General features: G+C 34.2%; 2 pseudogenes; both read right to left on the bottom strand.

Moving 5' to 3' along the window:
• Positions 1-948: 948 nt before the first annotated feature.
• On the bottom strand, positions 949-1645 carry LOC125419850 (small ribosomal subunit protein uS2c-like; annotated as a pseudogene).
• A 223-nt stretch (positions 1646-1868) lies between these two features.
• On the bottom strand, positions 1869-6687 carry LOC125424077 (DNA-directed RNA polymerase subunit beta''-like; annotated as a pseudogene).
• Positions 6688-9836: the final 3149 nt, after the last annotated feature.

The following is a 9836-nucleotide window of genomic DNA, read 5'->3' as shown; positions in this document are numbered from 1 at the left end:
GTATTCAATTAGAATTTTGTAGAATTTTTTTAAAATTTAATGGTATTCAAAAACTTATTAATTTTAGAAGATTTTAAAAAATGATGAATTTTAATGGATTTGAAAGGATTTTAACAATGAAATTTTGAAGAAAATTGCAAATATGAAATTTAGCCTTAATCCCAAAGATTTCATTGGATTCTTATAAATTCTTTATGAAATCTATGGAATTCCATTACAATCCATTAAATCCTTTAAAATCTAGGGTTTAGGTTTTAGGGTTTAGGATTTGGGGTTAGGGGGGTTAGGGGTTGGGGTTTGGGGTGTTTGGGGTTTAGGGTTTAAGGTTTAGGGATTAGGATTTAGGGTTTAGGGTTTAGGGTTTAGATAAATGTATGATTTTCCAGGGTAAAAGAGCCCCTGAGCAATTCGAAACAAAAATAAATAAAAATATAGTTCCAACAAATGGAACCCAGGGACCATATTCTTCTCCAATCTGCATTTTACTCACATCTCGAATGAATTCAAGAGCATATTCAAAGAAATTCTGACTGTCAGTTGGAATGGTTTGTGGATTATGAACAGCTATAATGGCTGAACCTAATAAGATAGCAATTGCGACCCAAGAAGTAATAAGTACTTGGCCATGGACTTGAAAACTTCCTATTTGCCAATAGAAATGTTGGCCTACTTCCACATCGGATAGATCATATAACTCTTTTAGTGTGTTGATGGAACATAATAAAACATTCATATTAACCTTTGAAGGAAATAGAACTTTAAAAGGAATTATTTTGATTCAACCATCTCATTTTCGATTTGCATACTTGCATTGGATATTTTGAATACCTACTAATCGCATAATATCCTTAGTTATTTTTATCTCTTTTGTGTGAGTCAGAAATAGTAACCGATTCAATAAATCTATTCTATGGAGTTCCAAAAATAATTTACTTATCTTATTATTAATCAAGAATTTTGTATATAGCTAGAACGACCCTCACAAATAGCAAATACTAATTTGTTAAGAATTAATCGAATTGAAGCTATAGTGTCATCATTTGTCAAAATCGAAATATCTGCTACATCTGGATCACAATTTATATTGTTGGAATGCCCAAAGTCATACATTCAAGAAGAGCTGTAGATTCTTCTTGTTGATCAACAATTATTACAATATCGAGCAATCCGGTCATATATTTAATCCCGCCGAGATATGTTTGCAAGTGAGATAATTGTCTCTTTAACACAGCCGCATCCCTTTTCGGAAGACGATTGAGTCTCCCCGTCTTTTGTTTTGTTCTCAAGTCCTTGAATTTGTGAAGTCTCGTTTTTGTAGTATACCAATTCGTTAACATACCATCAAGCATTTTTTATTAACATAATGACACCGAGCCTTTATTGCAGCCCGTACTACTGAATCTGATGCTTTATTTTTGGTACCAACAATTAAGAATTGTTTTCCCCTACTTGCAGCATCAAAAACTAAATCACAAGCTTCTGTAAAAAACCGAGCAGTTATGGTAAGATTTATAATATGACTACCTTTACGCCTTGCAGAGATATAAGGTACCATTCGAGGATTCCATTTCCTAGTACCATGACCAAAATGAACTCCTGCTCCCATCATTTCTTCCAAATTGATGTTCCAATATCTTCTTGTCATTTCTCCCCACACTTCTTCTATTTTTCATTTTTTGGTTGAAAAAAAAAAAAAGAGAAGCTAAAATAGAAATAAATAATTGTTCCCACAGAACCTTCTCTTCTATCGAAGATTGGCCATTGATACACGATCCAGACCATTCATTTCCTTCTATTCGTTATTATCTTTATTTCTATTACCAAATTAAACGACCACAACACAAATAGAAAAAAGGATGAATTTTCCTTTAGGAACCATTAAATCCTAGAAATGATTGTTCTGATATATCATGTAAATTCTTTCAAATGCAAAAATCAAATAATTCTCTGTGGCCCAACAAAATGTCTTTCATTTCCCACTCGAATAAATTCTTCTTTTTCATTTCCAAAGGAATGTTGTGATGTTGCCTTGAACGGTGCACTAATCTTTTGAATTCGGTCCCAACGGGTATCATCCCCCCTAGAACAATGTTCTCTTTCAGACCATTCAACCAATCGATATGACCACGTAGAGCAGTTTGCTAAAACGTGAGCAGTTTCTTGAAAACTCGCTTCGCATATGAAACTTTGAGTATTTAAAGATGCTTTTGTTATTCCCAATAATATGGCTCTGTAACACATCACTTCTTCCAAAGCACGCCCCGTTCATTCCACTTGCAACAATCCAATTAGTTCTCTCGATGAAAAAACATTAGACATTCCATATTCTGAAATCACCACTTTTGATGTTATTTGATAATAATTTCTATATGTCTATTATGGATCTGCACCCCTAGGATCGATAAACCTTTTTGATCTTATTAACCAAAGAGATATGACTTTGCACTATAGTTAGCTCAGCACCAATCAAGAATCCCCAAGGAATTCTAAGAACTCTTGTTATATGTTCGTTCCAGCTCTTAACCCTCTTTTCTAGGTTCATCGATATTGAATCAATTGAACTCACTTCTAACACTTGTTCTACTTTTGGAAGACCCTGTGTTATATCACCAGATCTCAATTTTTCATATATAAATGTAACTAATGTATCTCCTTTGGAAAGTATTTCTCCATAATGGCCATGAATAGTTGCTCCTGGACTGGCCAAATAAGGCTTTGCCGATCTTATTACAACAGAGTCAATTTGAACATTTATAACTTGGCCCGATTTTAGGTACGACCCTTCTTTAGCTATACATACATTTTCACAAATAAACTGCCCTAGGCTAAATTATTGTACTTGTTTCTACACAATAATTATGATAATAATTATGATGGAGAAAGTGCCAATTTAAGTTCAATGGATTCAAAAGGATGTTATTGCATGGAGTGGAATTATAAATTCTCCCATTTTCATCAATTAAACAATATTTAAGTGCTTGAAAAGTATGTTTTAAATTGTCAAGTTCTAAATATTTAGTTACCGAGATCTGATTATGAGTTTTTAAAAGGTAATTATCAATCTGAGAGGCTATTTCCTAAAGGGCCTAATGAATTCCTAATTAGAGGATCTCTTTTAATTGATTCTTTTATTACATTGTAATATTTTACATCATTGAATGGACCCATTTGAAAACAATTAAACGATGACAAAATTATCAAAGATTGAGATTCCTTACTTCTATTTAACAACGTACAAATAGTTCCTTGATTTTGGCTAAGTGATTGTTGAATCCTTTCCCTGGAATAAATATAATAAAATGGATTGGTACGGTTTGACCTATTATCAGAGATCAATCCTGAACCTAACAGATCATTCCTTTTTCTGATATATGAAAGATATGGGATTTCACTAAGTTGATTCTTAGGAAATCTCAAATCATACCATTTGTCCTTACTTTAACAAAGGAAGTGTGGGCCTTTTCGATAGAAGAAGTTTTTTTATCTTGGTCCCAATTCAACACTAAACAAGTTCGAACTAATTGAATGCTTGTGCTAGAAATTCCCCGAATTGGTTTGCCATTTCCATAAAGAATATAATTTACAACTCTAAGTTCTAGATTATCACTTTCCTGCAACGGGTCCCAGGGGAAAAGTGTTTCTAAATTTATACCGTCCGCTATTTCATATATGATTATTGGCCAAACCAAAACAACATATTTTTTCTTGGTAGGTGTGATCCATTGGACACAAATCCAATTTTTCAATTTTTTTGATTCCTAACATTTTTTTTAACTGTTCCTAGTGGTATCAAGATGCTACTGTGTCGAAATATCTTATCCATCTCTACAGCAAAATGGATATCTCCAGAAAAGATTTTAAGTTCAATCTTTTTTTGTCTCTCTCCACTAGTGCCAATCCGCCTGCTCGACTTCTTATATTTAAAGTGATTCATGTATCTACTCCAATGATACTATTGTTCCATACCATTATGGAAGAAAATTCAGGTAAAATATGCACTTCCTCGCGAATGAAAAAAAATCGATCTACTTTCATTTGGTATTTTGGCTTAAATTCTTTGACTCCTTGATATTCAAGCAAATCCTCTTTTTTAAGGATTGAATACAACCTTATCACCCATATTTAGTCATTCCTAAACTTTTTCTTCTGTATTGAGGATCATCAAAATAAGGAAAAATAATATTTCTACAAAAAATGCCATTTATCGGTATTTCAATCGAAATAGTGGGATGAGGCATTAGTTCTTTCTCTCATTTTTGAATCCACTGGAATGGAATAATGAATCTATTTCGTCATCTCTTTGCCAATAAAAATAAATTAGAATTCTGGTGTAGAATAGAAGGAAATATGAAATTGCAATGACCTTTATATATGATTCAATTAATTTATGAGTAATCTGAAATGATATTTGTTTTTTTACCAGAAAAACCTAAACTAAAGAATTTGTGTTTTACTTGATCATTATTTATTTGATTTCCTAAAAGGCTAGAAAATATTTTTCCTTCGGCAGAAATAAAATGAACATTCGTTTGATCTTGATCTTTGTGGAGTGAAATGGGGAGGACACTGGATCGGTAGGAACTCTAACAATATCCATAAATGACTTGTTTTCGGTAAGAGATGGACATTACTATATGTAAATTCTGATGCATGGTATACATCGGTACTCCAGTGCATTTCTCCTTCCGAGTCAGAATAAATACGTTTTCGAACATTTTCTTTAAAATTTAAAGTGTATGTTCCCGCCCGAATTTCATAGTAACTTGTTCGGAGTCTAAATATTGATCATTTTGAACTAAAATAAAATTTTTTGGTCATATACACATTTATATAACATAGAAAAGTGGGATGACTATGACGTGTACGTGTAGGATGCACCAAATCCTCATTGAATTTTATTTTTCCATTAGAAAGGGCTCGTACATGTTCTGCAATACCCCCTGTGAATACCTCACCGGTATGAAAAGTTCTTAATGTTAGTTGAGTGCCCGATTCCCTAATAGATTGACCCGTAATAATACCTACAGCTTCTCCCAATTTGACCAGGTCACCATGAGTAGGGCTCCGACCATAACATAATTGTTAGATCTAAGACATGCTCTTACAAGCCAAGGGAGTTTGGATAGATATTGGTTGTATTTGAAAGGTTATGAATTGATTGAAAAGTCCAATCCCCATATCTTGATTTCGGATGGCAATACATCGAGGGCCTATATATATATCATCTGCTAATACATGACCAATCAATATTTGGATAAAAATTCTTTCCGACATCATCCCATTACAAGGACTCATAAAAATACCTTGGGTGGTGCCACAATCTGTTCTACATACAGCAATGTGTTGAACTACTCAACAAGTCTGCGTGTAAGATAGTCAGCATTCGATGTTCGTACAGCAGTATCCATAACTCCTTTGCGGACTCCGTAACAAGAAATGATATGTTCTGTTAAAGACAGTCCTTCACGTAAATTGCTTTGGATAGGTAAATCAATCATTTGTCCTTGTTGATCCGATCTTAACCCTCTCATACCTACTAATTGGTGTACTTGAGATACATTTCCTCTAGCTCCCGAAAAGGACATTATATGGATTGGATTAAAAGGGTCAGTCATCCCAAAATTAGGATTCATTTCTTATTGCAAATAGTCACTTGTAGAATACCATATCTCAATAGATTGTCATAATTTTTCTACTGTGTGTACATTCCTATAATGATGGTGTTTTTCCAAAATTAAACCTTGTTGTTCAGCATCTTGGACTAGCCATCCTTTAGAAGGTATTGTTAAAAGATCATCAATTCCTAACAAAATGGATGTAGGAGTGGCTTGTTGGAATCCCAGAGTCTTTACTTGATCTAGGATGTGTGATGTATATGCCATTCCAAAGTGGTCTATTAATCTATTAATAAGCCATTTAATGGTAATTCCATATATCACTTTATTGTGAAAGGCCATATTAGCCCGTTCTGCCATAAGTACCTCCATATTCCGCTGAGTGGGGTTCGCCAATGGGTTTGAGTCAATGATTGGAAAACTTCCTTTTCTCGATCTTGATTCACATAGAAATTCAAGAACTATGGTCCTACTTGAACCGGAGAGACCTGAATTCACACTGGTGTCATAGAATTACTTAGCTTGGATACCATATTATTGGTATCATATGAGCAGGCTAGGAAAAATCCTTGTATAGCTTCTTCGTTTTCTCAATAATGAGAAATATGACCAACAGTGGTTTGAGTGTATATACAAAAAATTTCCCTTTTTATGCTTCTTGCTATTAGATAGGACCTATAAATCTCATGATAGGTACCCAAAGGTTCATAGTGAACTTTGAGGGGAGCTTCTCTTGAAGTAATAACACATTGATCTAGTTGCCACTGGAGCCACAAAGGACTATCTAAATGGATTATTTTCTGCTGGTAAGCTCCAATTGCATCTTAGGAATTACAAAAAAGGGGTTTTGCCTCTTCCTCGGAGAAAGACAATCAAACAATTCCCAATCATGGTCCTTGCGGATAGGATCATCAATAGAATATACAAAAAGAAACTCCAGATATTTGATATCTTCCTTTTTAAATGAGATCTCAATTCCAGCGATGGTTTCATTAGATATCTTACAACTAGAATCCCTCTTTTTCTCGATCCAGTTCCTCCACCACTGCGAACCCCAGTTAGATTCATGCATGATACACTTTTAGTTATTGGGAGAACCCAAGTACTCTTTTTTGGATCCAGGAAATAGCTCTCAAAGATCTTTTTTCCTTTTGGAAGATACAAGAGTGAAACAATCAACCTATTGATATTGGAAGACCTAAAACATTCTTCCCATGTATCATTTCTGGGTCCAACGAAATTCATAGGTATAGGAAGAAGCCCTGTCAAATAGAGATTTTTTATTTTGACCATCTTTCGATTGTTAATACGATATAAAAGGACCGCTACTACAAATAGTATTACACCCTTGATCGTGAAATATCGATTGCTTGTTGAACCTTGTAAATGTGAATTGTGTGAAAGTAGGATACTCTAAATTCGGGAGTCCAAGAGTTTGTGAAACGTTCTTGATGGAAACAAAAGTGAATGAAAGATCCTATTGAATTGAATTGGGTCCATGAATCCAAGAAATCATGAGATTCTTGATCTCTATCAATATCTCTCTTAATTCGAAAATCCAGGATTTGAATTTATGTCCTTTCATTGAGTCCTCCTAAATTGCATTGATTTATCCTAAAGATTTCATTTGAATTGGAATTTGGTTATTCACCATGTACGAGGATCCCTACGAAGCATCCATGGCTAAATGGTTAAAGCGCCCAACTCATAATTGGCGAATTCGTAGGTTCAATTTCTACTGAATGCACGCCAATGGGACCCTCCAATAAAATAAGTCTATTGGAATTGGCTCTGTATCAATGGAATCTCATCATCCATACATAACAAATTGGTGTGGTATATTCATATCATAACATATGAACAGTAAGAACTAGCATTCTTATTGAGACTATAACTCATAGGGAAGAAAATAGATTTATGGATGGAATTAAATATGCAGTATTTACATACAAAAGTATTCGATTATTGTTAAAAAATCAATATACTTCTAATGTCGAATCAGGATCAACTAGGACAAAAATAAAGTATTGGGTTGAACTCTTCTTTGGTGTCAAGGTAATAGCTATGAATAGTCATCAACTCCTAGGAAAGGGTAGAAGAATGGGACCTACTATGGGATATACAATGCATTATAGATGTATGATCATTACACTTCAACTGGGTTATTCTATTCCACCTGTTAGAAAGATAAGAACTTAAATCAAAATATTTAATAGCATCACGATACATTTATTCTACCCCGAGCGCACGCAAAGGAGCCGTAGACAGTTAAGTGAAATCCAATCCATGAAATAATTTGATCTATGGGTAGCATCATTGTGGTAAAGGTCGTAATGCCAAAGGAATCATTACCGCAGGGCATAGAGGGGGAGGCCATAAGCATTTATACCGTAAAATCAATTTTCAACAGAATAAAAAAGACATATATGGTAGAATCGTAACTCTAGAATATGATCCTAATTGAAATGCATACATTTGTCTCATACACAATAAGGATGGTGAGAAAAGATATATTTTACATCCTAGAAGGGCTATAATTGAAGATACCATTGTTTCTGGTATAGAAGTTCCTATAAAAATGAGAAATGCCCTACCTTTAAGTGCAGTTTGAAATATTGATTTACGTAATTGGAAGTAACCAATTAGGTTTACAATGAAACCTAGAAATCGATCATTGATCCAATTTGAATACCTCTATAGGATAGACCTAAACAAAAAAATAAAGAGTAACGATAGCAAGTGATTGAGTTCAGTAGTTCCTCATATAAAATTATTGACTCTATAGATATAGTAATATAGAGAAGACAAAATTGTTACAAGCATCGAAAGAATCAGAAGCGCCTCTTGTTTCAAAGAGAGGAGGACATGTTATTCACATTTCATTTAATGGCCAGAGGCAAATTGAAAGTTAAGCAGTGGTAATTCTAAGGATTCCCGGGGGGAAAAATAGAGATGTCTTCTACGTTACCCGTAATATGTGGAAGTATCGATGTAATTTCATAGAGTCATTCGGTCTGAATGCTACATGAAGAACATAAGCCAGATGAAAGAACAGGAAGACCTAGGATGTAGAAGATCATAACATGAATGATTCGGCAGATTTTGATTCCTATATATCCACTCATGTGGTACTTCATTATATGGTATATATAAGAATTATACGATACATATAAGATCCATCTGTATAGAGATCATCATCTACATAAACTTGTATAGTTTAGGAAGGGGCTTTGATTGATCAAAAAGAAGAATCTACTTCAACCAATATGCCCTTAGGCACGGCCATATATAACATAGAAATCACACTTGGAAAGGGTGGACAATCAGCTAGAGTAGTAGGTGCTGTAGCGAAATTGATTGCAAAAGAAGGGAAATCGGCCACATTAAAATTACCTTCTGGGGAGGTCCATTTGATATCCAAAAACTGCTCAGCAACAGTCAGACAAGTGGGGAATGTTAGGGTGAACTAGAAAAGTTTGGGTAGAACCGGATCGAAATGTTGGCGAGATAAGTGTCCTGTAGTAAGAGGAGTAGTTATGAACCCTATAGACCATCCCCATGGGGGTGGTGAAGGGAGGGCCCTAATTGGTAGAAAAAAACCTGCAACCCCTTAGGGTTATCCTACACTTGGAAAAAGAAGTAGAAAAAGGAATAACTATAGTGATAATTTGATTCTTCGGCGTTGTAGTAAATAGAATTTTTTTCTTCGTCTTTACCAGAAAAAAAAGGAGTAATTAATTGTGACATGTTCACTAAAAAAAAAAAAAAATCCTTTTGTAGCGAATCATTTATTAAGAAAAATAAATACGCTTAACATAAAAGCAGAAAAAGAAATAATGGTCACTTGGTCCCGAGCGTCTACCATTATACCGACAATGATCGAGCATACTATTACTATCCATAATGGAAAGGAGCATTTGCCAATTTATATAATAGATCGTATGGTAGGACATAAATTGGGAGAATTTTCGCCTACTCTAAGTTTCTGAGGACATGCAAAAAATGATAATAGATCTCGTTGTTAATAATTATTTAATAAATACAAAAAGTGAATATAGATATTTATTGTTCATTAGTAAGAGGTAAACCTTATGAGAAAGAAGAAAAATATGGACCGATATATAGAAGAATACGCTATAGGTGAATTTATAGATACGTCTACTCATAAAGTGCGAAGAGTAATTGATCAGATTCGTGGGCATTCTTATGAAGAAACACTTC

Source organism: Ziziphus jujuba, chromosome 9, assembly GCF_031755915.1.
Source record: "Ziziphus jujuba cultivar Dongzao chromosome 9, ASM3175591v1".
Lineage (NCBI taxonomy): Eukaryota > Viridiplantae > Streptophyta > Magnoliopsida > Rosales > Rhamnaceae > Ziziphus > Ziziphus jujuba.
This window is presented reverse-complemented; position numbering and strand designations above follow the sequence as displayed.